This window comes from Pagrus major, chromosome 19 (genome assembly GCF_040436345.1).
Source record: "Pagrus major chromosome 19, Pma_NU_1.0".
Taxonomy (NCBI): Eukaryota; Metazoa; Chordata; class Actinopteri; order Spariformes; family Sparidae; genus Pagrus; species Pagrus major.
Window position 1 is genome coordinate 21,059,680 of NC_133233.1, and position 11,653 is coordinate 21,071,332.

Sequence of the window (11,653 nt, forward strand, 5' to 3'; positions counted from 1 at the left end):
AATGCAATAAAAATATTTATTTTCGAACAAATGTAAGGTTAAAGTGACTCCAGTATGTTAAAGGGCAGTGTTCTCAAGTTTTTATTTCAAAGTTTTGAGAATATTTTGACGATTATCGTTATAATATCGTGAATCGCAATTATGTTTATCAGGTATTTTTTTATATTTTTATATCGTCCCATACTTAATCATGATACATCTCTTTATCGAGGTTTGACTTGATTTATAAGCAATGGTTTACGGGCTTATGTGAGTGATAACTTCCTCTTAAATATTTGTTGATCTGAAAGCACAGATGACAGTTTGCACTAATTAAGAATATTAAAAACACATAAGGTCGAGTCACCATCAAAACTCTTGTGCAACAAGTCCTCTGATTTCTTCTGAGCTCCTCATTGCTTTTCACAAGGGAAGGATTCTGTCTTTAAAATGCCACCACATGCCATCTCTCATCCGAGATGTAGCACCTATCAGGAGGTGCAGACTGTCTTAAGTGAGACTGTGAAATCCCTCGGGGCTCAGTGATGGAAAATGTGCCTGGATTCCCAACTTGACACCCGACTTCTGCCACCTCTGCTACTGTGGGATCCAGTGTCTGCGGGTGAAGGTGGTGTCACAGGTTACGAAGCGACTTCCGCTCGTAGCTACTCGAGCGTAAACAAGAGAACGCCTTCACTGGGAGACGTTTCCATTTAAAGGCATATAGGTTGATCAAGTGTCCCTTGATAGCATTGATTACACAGCATTAAATACAAGAGTGGAAATGTCGTAGGTGGATAATTGTGTGCTTAGTGGATAAATGAAGTTGTAAAAAGCCATCTGGTACATTTAATTGTAAAATTAAGGAGCATGGCGGTTTCTTTTTCCTTCTATTTACCTGAACAGGAGTGGCATACATTTGGGTTGTTTGCACAGAGGCATTAAAGACATCTCACATGCGTATTTAGCACTTAGTCTTGTTTCATTATGTGCGTTTACATCACTGAATTATGCTATATAAATGGTCCCAGACTCCCTGCCTTCTTCCCAGGAACCAACCAACTGGGATGGTTTTAATGCCACAACATGATTTGTATTTTTACATTTGCTTTACATATGATTATGTTATTACATATTTTCAGTTCGCAATCACAATCAGGTTGCATTACAGGGTTAGATGTAATCCCAAAGTAATACAAATTCAGCTCACAGCTAATGATATTCATGAGGTGCAGCATGCCCCGGCGCTCTGCCTGTAGCTCGTACCTATTGTTAAGCCTCCCCATCTTCCCCCAAGGTATAGGCTAGTGGCAACATTTAAAGGAAATGACATAATCTACACTTATGCATGGTGGAGGAAAGCCGTTGTTGAAAGTGAAAGTATTCCAGGCTGGTTTGTTAATGTTTGCTTGATAACAAATGTCTTTAAAAAAAGGCAAGGGAATAGAATTTGAAGGTGCACTATGTAGATATTTTAATCTGAGGAGAAAAATCTTCATTGACTGATATTTTTGTTCCTAGATACGGAGGCCCTAAAGGGCCATGCATTCATACATTTTATTTCCTCTGTCTTCCCGTGATAACGAGTTAATTTCATTTGTTTTCTCGAGATCTCGAGTTATTATCTCGAAATAACAACTGCCGTTTTTCCGAGATAACGAGATATTTTTCTCGAGATAACGAAACTTTGTTTTCCCGAGATAACGATATAATTAATTCGAGATCTCGGGATAATGACTGTGGTATGATAGGCCTGAGATTATGGAGACGCCCGGGACCTCGTGACCCTAACCCTATGTAGTTAACGATAACATCAGTCTCACTTAGATTGTGCTGCCGATATAGCTGAAGCCTTTTTAGATTACGCACACTAATGCTATTTCAGCCTGTGTCAGGCCTTGATTCAAAAGATATGTGACGCGGTGATCGATATGCTCCTGCTCCTCTGACATTGCTACACTGAATGATGTTTCCTGCAATGATTTAATATACTACACTATCGTTTTGTTTTCTCAAGATCTCAAATTCATTTTATCGTTATCTCGGGGAAACAAAGTTTCGTTATCTCGAGAAAATTATCCCGTTATCTCGGGAAAACGGCAGTTGTTATTTCGAGATAATAACTCGAGATCTCTAGAAAACAAATGAAATTAACTCGTTATCACTGGAAAACGGCAGTTGTTATTTCGAGATAATAACTCGAGATCTCGAGAAAACAAATGAAATTAACTCGTTATCACGGGAAAACGGCAGTTGTTATTTCGAGATAATAACTCGAGATCTCTAGAAAACAAATGAAATTAACTCGTTATCACGGGAAAACGGAGGAAATAAAATGTATGAATGCATGGCCCTTTAGGTCTTCCGTACCTAGACAAACTTAATACACAAACTCTCTTTGTTCTCATGACTGAATAAACAAACTGACCTCATAGAACAACTTGATTCCTTAATGTTTTACTTTGTTTATATGTGGCGGACCCTGCCACCCCTCTAGCTTCAAACAGTGTTCTGGGGACCTTATTTTCCTCTGAGGAAGGATATTGTAAATGTAAAAATTCTGAGTTTGAATCTCTTCTCCAAAAACTACATAGTGCCCCTTTAACTCTTCAAGTTTTCTATGTGATGACTATTCTACGAGATAAATTACCAAAAAAAAGCTACTTGAGATATGACAAGTATTTTCTTTCACAACATCAAAGCGGCTCAGTCCGTTGTCATCCCTCTTGTCATTATCAAGAGCTTCTCTAAAGGACATGAAAACTCGCAGCCCTCGTCTGCCATTTAACAAAAGACAATAACCTCCTTAAGTACGAGACTAAGTCTCAGCTCCGCCTGCATTAGCCAAAAGAAGGCCCTGTGTAATTAGTCTTGCACTATAAATCAAGTGGTGTGAATCTATTTCGCCATGCCCTAATTGAAAGTGCTCTCTTTTTTTCCCCCGCCGCTGTAGTCGGACACAGAGCTCCATCGGATGGTGATAGATGTGGAATCCAGCACAAACAGTTTGAACCAGTCAGGCCGTGATTGATCAGTACCCTCTGGGATGTCGGGTGGATCTTTCTCCTTCAAACCACAAGATAAAAGCCTTAACGACTCTCCGGTCTTGTTGTACCTCCCGATTGTGTGTTTGTGTGTGTGTCTCTCTCTGTGTGTCAGTGTTTTATTATTTCGCAGTGTTTGACCTTGAAGGTTCTGTGTGCATTTGGGGGCTCTGATGTCTCAATGATTTCTCTTTAAAGTGCCAAAATACGCCTTTTATGCGCTATTGATGCTGCTATACACACACTACATAAATGCCCCATGGAGGAGGCCATTTGCATGAAAATTTAGTTGATTTATGACTGGATTCTATAGCATTTTCTATAACCACCCAGCACATTTTTGCAGGGGCTTAGTAGTGGCCGTAGTGATGCCACAGTACAGTGCTGTAACCCAACTTCAAAGACCGTTTTGTTCACACGCACCCTCACAAAAACACAGGGTGACTTCACTGGCTTCCAGTGGCAAAGGTGGACCAGCTGGGTTGTTTTGTTCTCCACTTGTGTTTTTTTTTCTCCCTTTCTCTCTGTTTTCCCTCTCTTCATCGTCCCCAGTTGTTCCACCAATCTTTTTTTTTCTCCAGAGCATTTGCTCCGGAGATTTACACTTGCTGTTGTTGATGGAATAAAAAAAAAAAAAAGTGCAAGCAGGAGAGCGGGCGATGCTGGTGATTCAGGTTCGTTGTGTGGTATTTCAATGAGGTCTAGGCTTGATTGTCCTATAGCGGCGATGGATGTGGCTTTTGGAAGTGGAGGTGCATCGGAGGGGATCACTCGGCATCTGGCCCAGCGCTCTTGTGTCACCGTGACCCTCCTGTGGGGGAGGCAGTGAGGGCCACAGTAGGGGGTCCCACTGAAAAGCAACATAAATTTCAGAGGGAGAATCAATAGACTGTGAGAATTGTAAGAGATGCATTGGTTTGGACTCTCTGACTGTGACCCTGGTACTTTGCTATATCGAAGTCGTCGAGGGCGCACCTACAATCCTCGACAACAGTGAAAATAACAACATAAAACAACAGCATGTATGATCCACTAAGACTAAGACAGTTTTGTACGTCTTTCGATTATCGCGCCAACCTACTCCCAATTCTGTGGGATAGCCTCGGAGAAAAAAGAGAAAAAAAAAAGGGAAAAAAGAAGAAGTCTGTTACGTGGGGGAAACCTATTCTCCCACAAGATGTATAAATAGCCGCAGCCATGGCTCTCTGTGTCAAAGTTAGGACACTCAGTGGGGTGCAGACTTCAAAGCAACCAGGGATTTCTCCAAAACAACTGCTGGCAATTTCGAATCAGCATTCCCTCTGAAAGCAATGTAACCTTTCACCTGTATTCTAGCATGAGATAACTAGAGGAGAAAATGTCAAATTCGGAATATATACAGTACAGTTTATGTAAGGGAAAAAAAGGGGAGACTTGAGAATGGAGTTTTTCCACTCACAAACCTCCTTAAAGGAGCATTGCGTAGTTTTTGGGAAGACATTTTAATCAGAAAGATTTGTTTTGACTAAACAAACTAAATAAACAAACTTTTTGTTTTCATGACACACTGAACAAACTGTTACCTTATGGAACAACTCCATTCCTTAATGTATTACTTTGTTTACATGTGGCGGACCCTGCCACCTTTCTAGTTTCAAACAGTGTTCTGGGGACCTTATTTTCCTCTGAGAACAGCTTGTTTATTCAGTTATGGAAAAAATAAATGTGTCGGAGCTTGTATTATTACCTTATTAATATTGTAAATATCAAAATTCTGAGTTTGATTTTTTTCTCCAAAACGCCATAGTGCCCCTTTCAAATGATTAAATGCATTTTTAATTACAGTTGAAGTGTAGATGTGTCATTTCATGCCACATAATGATTGTTTTTAAGCAAGCTTTGGCAGCAGATGTCACCTTAAGAGACTTGAAAACGCAGCTGATCAGGCTTCAAAAGACGCCTCTTTTGCCACTTGGTGGGAAATGAAAATGACCCAGAAGGGTTAAAGGCCAAAAAACATGTCAAGAATTTCCCGAGAATATATTTAAAGCAGCAACAGGACGAGTGCAGCTCTTAATTCAAATTTAGACGGAAAACATGTGCGTTGTATTTATTTGTTGTGGGCTTCAAACGAGATATTCAATTCAAGAATTCACTGTAAGCAGAATAAAAAAAAGAGAGAAAGAAAGAGAGTTAAGCCTATTCAATGAAGACATGGGGTTAACATGGTATTGTGCCTTTGATGGAGTCGGCCTGCGGTGCATTGTGGGTAGTGGGCTACTCTGTGGCCGCAGCAGGATACTGGCGGCTCCGTCCAGTTTTTAGGTGCTGTCGCTCTCTCCTCGGTCATATTAATTATGGGATAGAAAAAGTCTAATCCCTCAGCCTTTGAAGCGCCAGGCCACTTTTCAAGGCTGGAGTAGAGCTACAATATCTCTCACACACACACACACACACACACACACACAAGCACACACACACACACACACAACACAATGTATTCTCAAAGACAGCACATGCACATGTATTTTCACGCTTCTTGCATTCTGCTTTAGTTGCCAGTCGGACTATGATTGAGTGTGTTTTTGCTGATGATGTTTTCCTTGCTGCTAAAACTATATGGATCGTCTCTATCTACCTAATTAAACCTATACAACATATCATTTCCTTCACCCAAATGCTTCGCTGTTCATTTGGCATTTGGCAGCTGCAACGTTTTCGAGCGTTGAATGAAGATAGCATTGATTGTTTAAGTTATTTCCAACAGTATCGAGGTGCACTGTATTCACGTTTCATCTCCCCACATCGCAGGTGAGTGCTCCACAGAGAGCTGAAATCATTCACAGAAAGCTACGCCGTGAACAATCCCTGAATTTTACATTTTTCAACTCATTAGCCACAATCTTCTCCGCAGAAACGATATGAGGATATCTTGTTCCATTTTTTTTTTTTATCAATTTGCTAATGCTGTTTGTTATTTTGTCTGAAAACACTCTCATGCAGATGGAAAGTCCTCTTCCTCCAACATCAAAGTGGAGTCCCTGCTGAACCGTCACCCCCGTCTCTCTCTCGTAAGCAGACCGCAGTCCAGTTTTTCCCTCTGTAATCAGATCTCAGGCCTGTGCTTCATGGAGGAAAACAGCCACTGGAGATTGGCAGCCTACAACAGGTTTTATGGCTGTTGTTTCAGGTGGGAGGCGAGTTAGTCGGATGGATGGCTGTCGGGAGGGATTTTACACTGCCCTCTTGTGCTCTGACACACACTGTACTCCCTCTCTCTCCCCCTGTTCACGCTGACTAATTTTCACTGCTGTGTGTCCCTGCAGCTCAGACGGCAAACAAGAAAAGAGGCAACAGTGCAGTTGAATATTATGTAAATGTTATTCAAAATGCTGAGGGGGTATGAGTTTTTGTTGATCTGTAGTCAGTTTTTGGAAAGCTGCAGGTTATAAAACATACAGCAACGACGACGTGCATTCCTGGGTTTAATACTCAGTCAGTGAATGAGCTTACTTAGCCCTCATACAAAGGGATTAGTGGCATATTGCTTTTGCATAACAGTTTTAGTTGCACCTCAGTGCTGCTTGGGCAAGATATTGATTTTTTTCCTGTTTGTTTTGGTCGTGTTTTAATAAAAAAATTAAAAAAAAGCTGACCTTTCACTTCAAAAGATTCTCTGACGCTTTAAAAATGAAAAAAAAAAAAAAATGAGATTTCACATTCAAAAGTCACATTTTGAAAGAAAAATAAAACCAAGCTCAGGATTCTTTTTCTATTACGACTGATTAAAAATGGCAGAAATTCTGAGCTGCACTCTTCCCGCTCTGCCACATGTCAAAAGGATGGAGAGGAGGGTGAGGAGGAATAATTGTTTGATCTGTCCTTTTGCCTGTCGCTGCCCTAATCACTCAAGACTGATTCAGAAAATGCAGGCTTGAATGTCAGAGGGCCTCCTGTGGAGAGGTGGAGCATTTCAGCGGCTTTGGACAGCCGTGCCCCGGTAATCACTACTCTCAACCTGGCCGGGCACTCCAGCACTCCCCTGATTGAGCACCTCAATCTAACAAGGTGCTATTGCCGGAGCCAGAGATTCTGCCAGGTTTTGACAAACCAGTGGATTGTCCCTGATCATCATGGGACATTGCTTTTTTCGCAGCTCAGCCATGCATGGAGTCAGGCACACACCTGCCAGCGCTCTGAGTGTGAGCGCTACACAGGAAATTCAAAATGAGCTTGAAGGTTACCTTCCTTTAAAAAAAAAAAAATCTAATAATTCCACATCATTTGAGGGATACATCACCGGAGATAAGCTTGTTTCCTGTCATGTCGCACTGTGAAGCCATTTTGGGGATTTCAGTTTACATTTCCCATGTGATTTCTGACTGCTACCACGCTTCCTCTGACCTTGTTTCAGTGTGTGACACCAGGGCTCGCCCTGAGGGAATATACATCCCACTCGTAGCTAGATAGCAGCATGTTTACAATTACCTTTAACCTTAAGCTTTTGCCTCTAGAGACCTAATTGATTTCAGTAGCAAGCTGCAGTCTGAAGGTCTGTGAAATGGGATATTTTTTGAAGATTTAAGACAAACAGGGCTGCAACTCATAGTTACTCTCATCATCAGTTAATCTGCCAATTATTTTAGCAATAAATAGATTAATGTAATCAATAAAATATCAAAAAATAGTGAAAAAAGCCCGAGGTGACATCTTCAAACGTCTTTTTTGTCCAACAAGCTGTCAATACCCCCAAATTTTGGATTCAAGAATTATGGGAAATAAAGAAATTCTCACATCAAAACAACAGTTTGCATTTTGCGTAAAACCCTCCCAAAAGATCAACACGCTAACAACACCATGGACAATTAAAGCAACACTATGTAACTTTTAAAGTAATTCTGGAGAAAGATAGTTGATTGTCCATCGTTCTCAGATCGTCAGATACCAACAGTTTGGGTTAGTGGTTGGGGTCCGAGTCCGACGCCACGTCCTGATTTGATATTTGAAGATCTGGGCATGAGACTAGCGTACCCCGCCATTCGTAACAGTTGCTCATACTTGCTGCTGAACCATCTGTGAGAGCTGTTTCAGCTCTATAAATAACAGTGTTACACAGGCAGAAATGTGCCGCTAAACACAGTGCAAATCAATGCAATTGCTATGCTATGGATCAAAAACAACTATAAGCACAATGATATGAAAATGAGCGCCGCTATATAGTGACACACAGCAGACAAAAACAAACCACTACTGAGCATCGAAACAGAAAATTATCTTCAATCTCCAAAGTGTAAAATTAGCCCAGTCGTTCTCCAGAACAAGTATATAACGCACCTCATCAATACAGCATTTTAACTTGACTAATATTAGCTCCTCGGCTTGTAGAAATGGCTACTCATAAAGAATTCATGTATTTTACTTCTACAGTCTGGGACAGTCCAATGAATATTTATGCGAGTGAACAACTCTCAAAGCAGCCGTAGATGTAAAACTTGTGATGACTGGTAACTGATTTCACACTCCCATGACTTTTGAGTTGCAGTCAAAATGGATTTTTGCCTTGAAAATCTGTCTCGGTCCTCAGAGCGACTGCAGATATTACAGTAAATCATAAAGGCAGTAAAGGGATCACAGGTCGAACTGGGGCAAATGTTCATTTAAAGTTTGGGATCTTATATAAAACACAGTTAATTAAAGAAGGTGTTTTATGTTAAAGTTAGACGAGAGCTGAAAAAAAAATCGAAGTACTTTTAACTTAACAAACAGGTTAACACAATGAATTCCTTAAAAAATAACAAGCCTGAGGACTGCACTGATTTATAACCTTTCCTGTTAAATTACACCAGTTTGAGTGGTACTTCCTGATGGTTTCAGCCTGACTTCAGAGGTTAATTGTAAAATTCCCCTCAAAGCCTTTTAATACATCATAACACAGCTGCAGAAAAAAAAAAGAGCTGGAGTACTTCTGAAGGGTTCAAATGCATTTGGAATAACTACTAGCTGTAGGATGATCGGCAATGCTTTCAGAAATTATGATCGATTGTAGTTTTTACAAAGCTGGATTTAAAGTGTCATAAATGTCTCCATTCAATGGGAAATAATAGCCTTGTACAGACTTGCGCGAGTTGAAATTCATTGTAGCCTTGCCTCCAGTTCTTTAACCTCTCATCCGTTTTCAGCTTAATATAATATTGTTGATTTATCTGTGATATATTTGGAGCTGCGGGCGTTTTTACGCTCCCGTTCTGAAATGAATAGATGGTCTTCAAGGGTGTGGACGGGTGTTTCATTATTCTAGTTGGCTTGACTGTGAATTGTGGCACGAACATGGCGGTCACTCCATCAAAAGGAATTATGTTCAGTTTCTCACAAAGACATTTGTCATACGGGGACAGGAGGTATTAGAGCAATGAAAGACTCTTAACTCCTGTTAAAATCACCACCTTGGACTCCTTGCGACGGGAGCCGAGGGAAAACAGCCACTTGGTCTCCTGCGTTCCTGGTGGCATTTTCAACGCAGATCCTCATAACTTGATGCTGAAAGTTGATTAATAGTACATTTAGCACAACTCACAGCCTTCTTCTCGGTAATAAATTAGGGTCATTAATCAATAAAGAGCACAGCAATTCCAGGAGACAGGGGACATGCTGGTTCCTAATAGAAAAAGAGAGGAGTGACGCTCGGGCCTTTCCCACCATTGACCACCCTGGCTGAGGTGTTCATTGTGCACCTGCCTAAATCCAATTAAATGACATAATTAATGAACATCTTTCTTAACAATAATGGGCTTTGCCTCTGTGCCAGCCTATTGATTTTTTTTAGTGACAAACCGGTTAGGATAGCCTGTCACTGTCAGCTTGAAGATTTAGTGAGTTTTTCTTAGTGGGCTTAAAAGTTAAACTATTATGTTGGGGTATTTTTTAAGCGGGAGGGTTTCCTCACAAGAGAAGCATAGATTTTGAGATGTTTCTAGCTCTTCATATAAAGATGTAAAATGAGTCTAAGCTGATGGCAGCATGGAGCGTACAATACAAACTGGTCACACAATGGACCCAGTAGGGACCCTTTATCAATCTAAAGATCAACCTGATCTCATGGGATGGCGTATAAATAGCATTTAAAATGCACAGTATGTAATTTCTGCCACTAGGGGTCTCACGGTCAAAACAAAAGAAGTAGGTAGCGTGGAATCATGGGAGTTTTGTCTTCATTGTTAAAAAACACAATTTCTGATAAAAAAAAATATGTGACTCAGGCAGATATGTTCACGATAAGCAAATTATATAAGTTATGTCACGTTTACCAACTTTCCTCTTCACTCTCTGACCAAATGAAACGCACCATTACCTTGATGTCCTTTGTCGTCGTAGTCAGGTGCCATGGTGTTGTCATGGCAACAATGATAAACACGTGGTGAAACAGTCGCAGTTTCGCTAGGTTTAAGCACCAAAACTACTTGGTTAGGTTTAGGAAAAGATCGTGGTTTGGGTAGACATAAGTACGTGACGTAAGTTGAAGATGCAATATGTAAGAATTGGCCACCTGTCGAATTCATACTAAAAAACAATCAGGGGTCAGCATCACCAGAGTAACCAAAAGCTGCTGCTTACTAGAGCTGCCGTTAGCTACTTAGCTCGGTTAGCCGTGCATCTAGTGGTCTGGACTGTTGGTCCTCATTCCACTAGCACAGGAGTTTGGACGGGGATGGTGTTAAATGGTTAGCATGCTAACTTCAGTAGATATCTCTGCAACACAACACATAGATGTCATAACATCTACACTGTTATTTCTTCACATTTTGAGTTCATTTTTAAATATGTTCAACTAAAATTATTACATACTGCACCTTTAAATACAATTAAATTATAAGCTTAAGTTTAAATAACTCAATGTTGACTTTTTGTTTCACACCCATCCACCCAGTCCACCTCCTTTCTCCAACTTTGTTTTTTTTTTTCATACTAGATCAACAACTTTTTTACCCCTACAACATTTGTGTGTAAAATAACATGCCAAAAGCTCTATGCAGAAAATGTTAAATGACACACGGGAACATAAAAGAAGAAATGCGTTGTAATACCATGTGAATTTACTTAAGATATTGTCATTCATACGACATGTGGTGAGGCCAGGCTGTATAGACAGCATTCATTCGTTTTCCGTAACACCCAAACATGAGTAAATCTACACAATCAATTAACAATGATAAGTCAATTAAAGTGAGGAGATGCAATTCTACACAAGCAGGAAACGGTTACATGCTTGAGTGGTGGATGAATGACTCTCAGGTTCGCCTGGATACCTGAAAAAGCGCCTTCCCCATCCAACGCTGTCCAGAGCTGTCAAGAGCTGCCTCTGCTTCATTCAGCTTGATTAATGATAAGCTGTGGGGCACAGCTAGAAGGTCTAGTCTCAATTATGAAAAAGGCAGTAACTAGTCCATTGTGCTGATGCCTTTATTCCACTGACAACGCTGAAAAATAGCAATATTTCTAATCAGGGGCCAATCATTTATCACCCGAGTATTGGCGTTCTTTGACTTCCCACCTCATCCATCCAAACCCAACCTATCCTTTAAGCCACGGAGCTGCATGCTACATCCTTTATCAGCCACTGTTGTGTTCAAACTATTTTACTTTATTCATGGGCA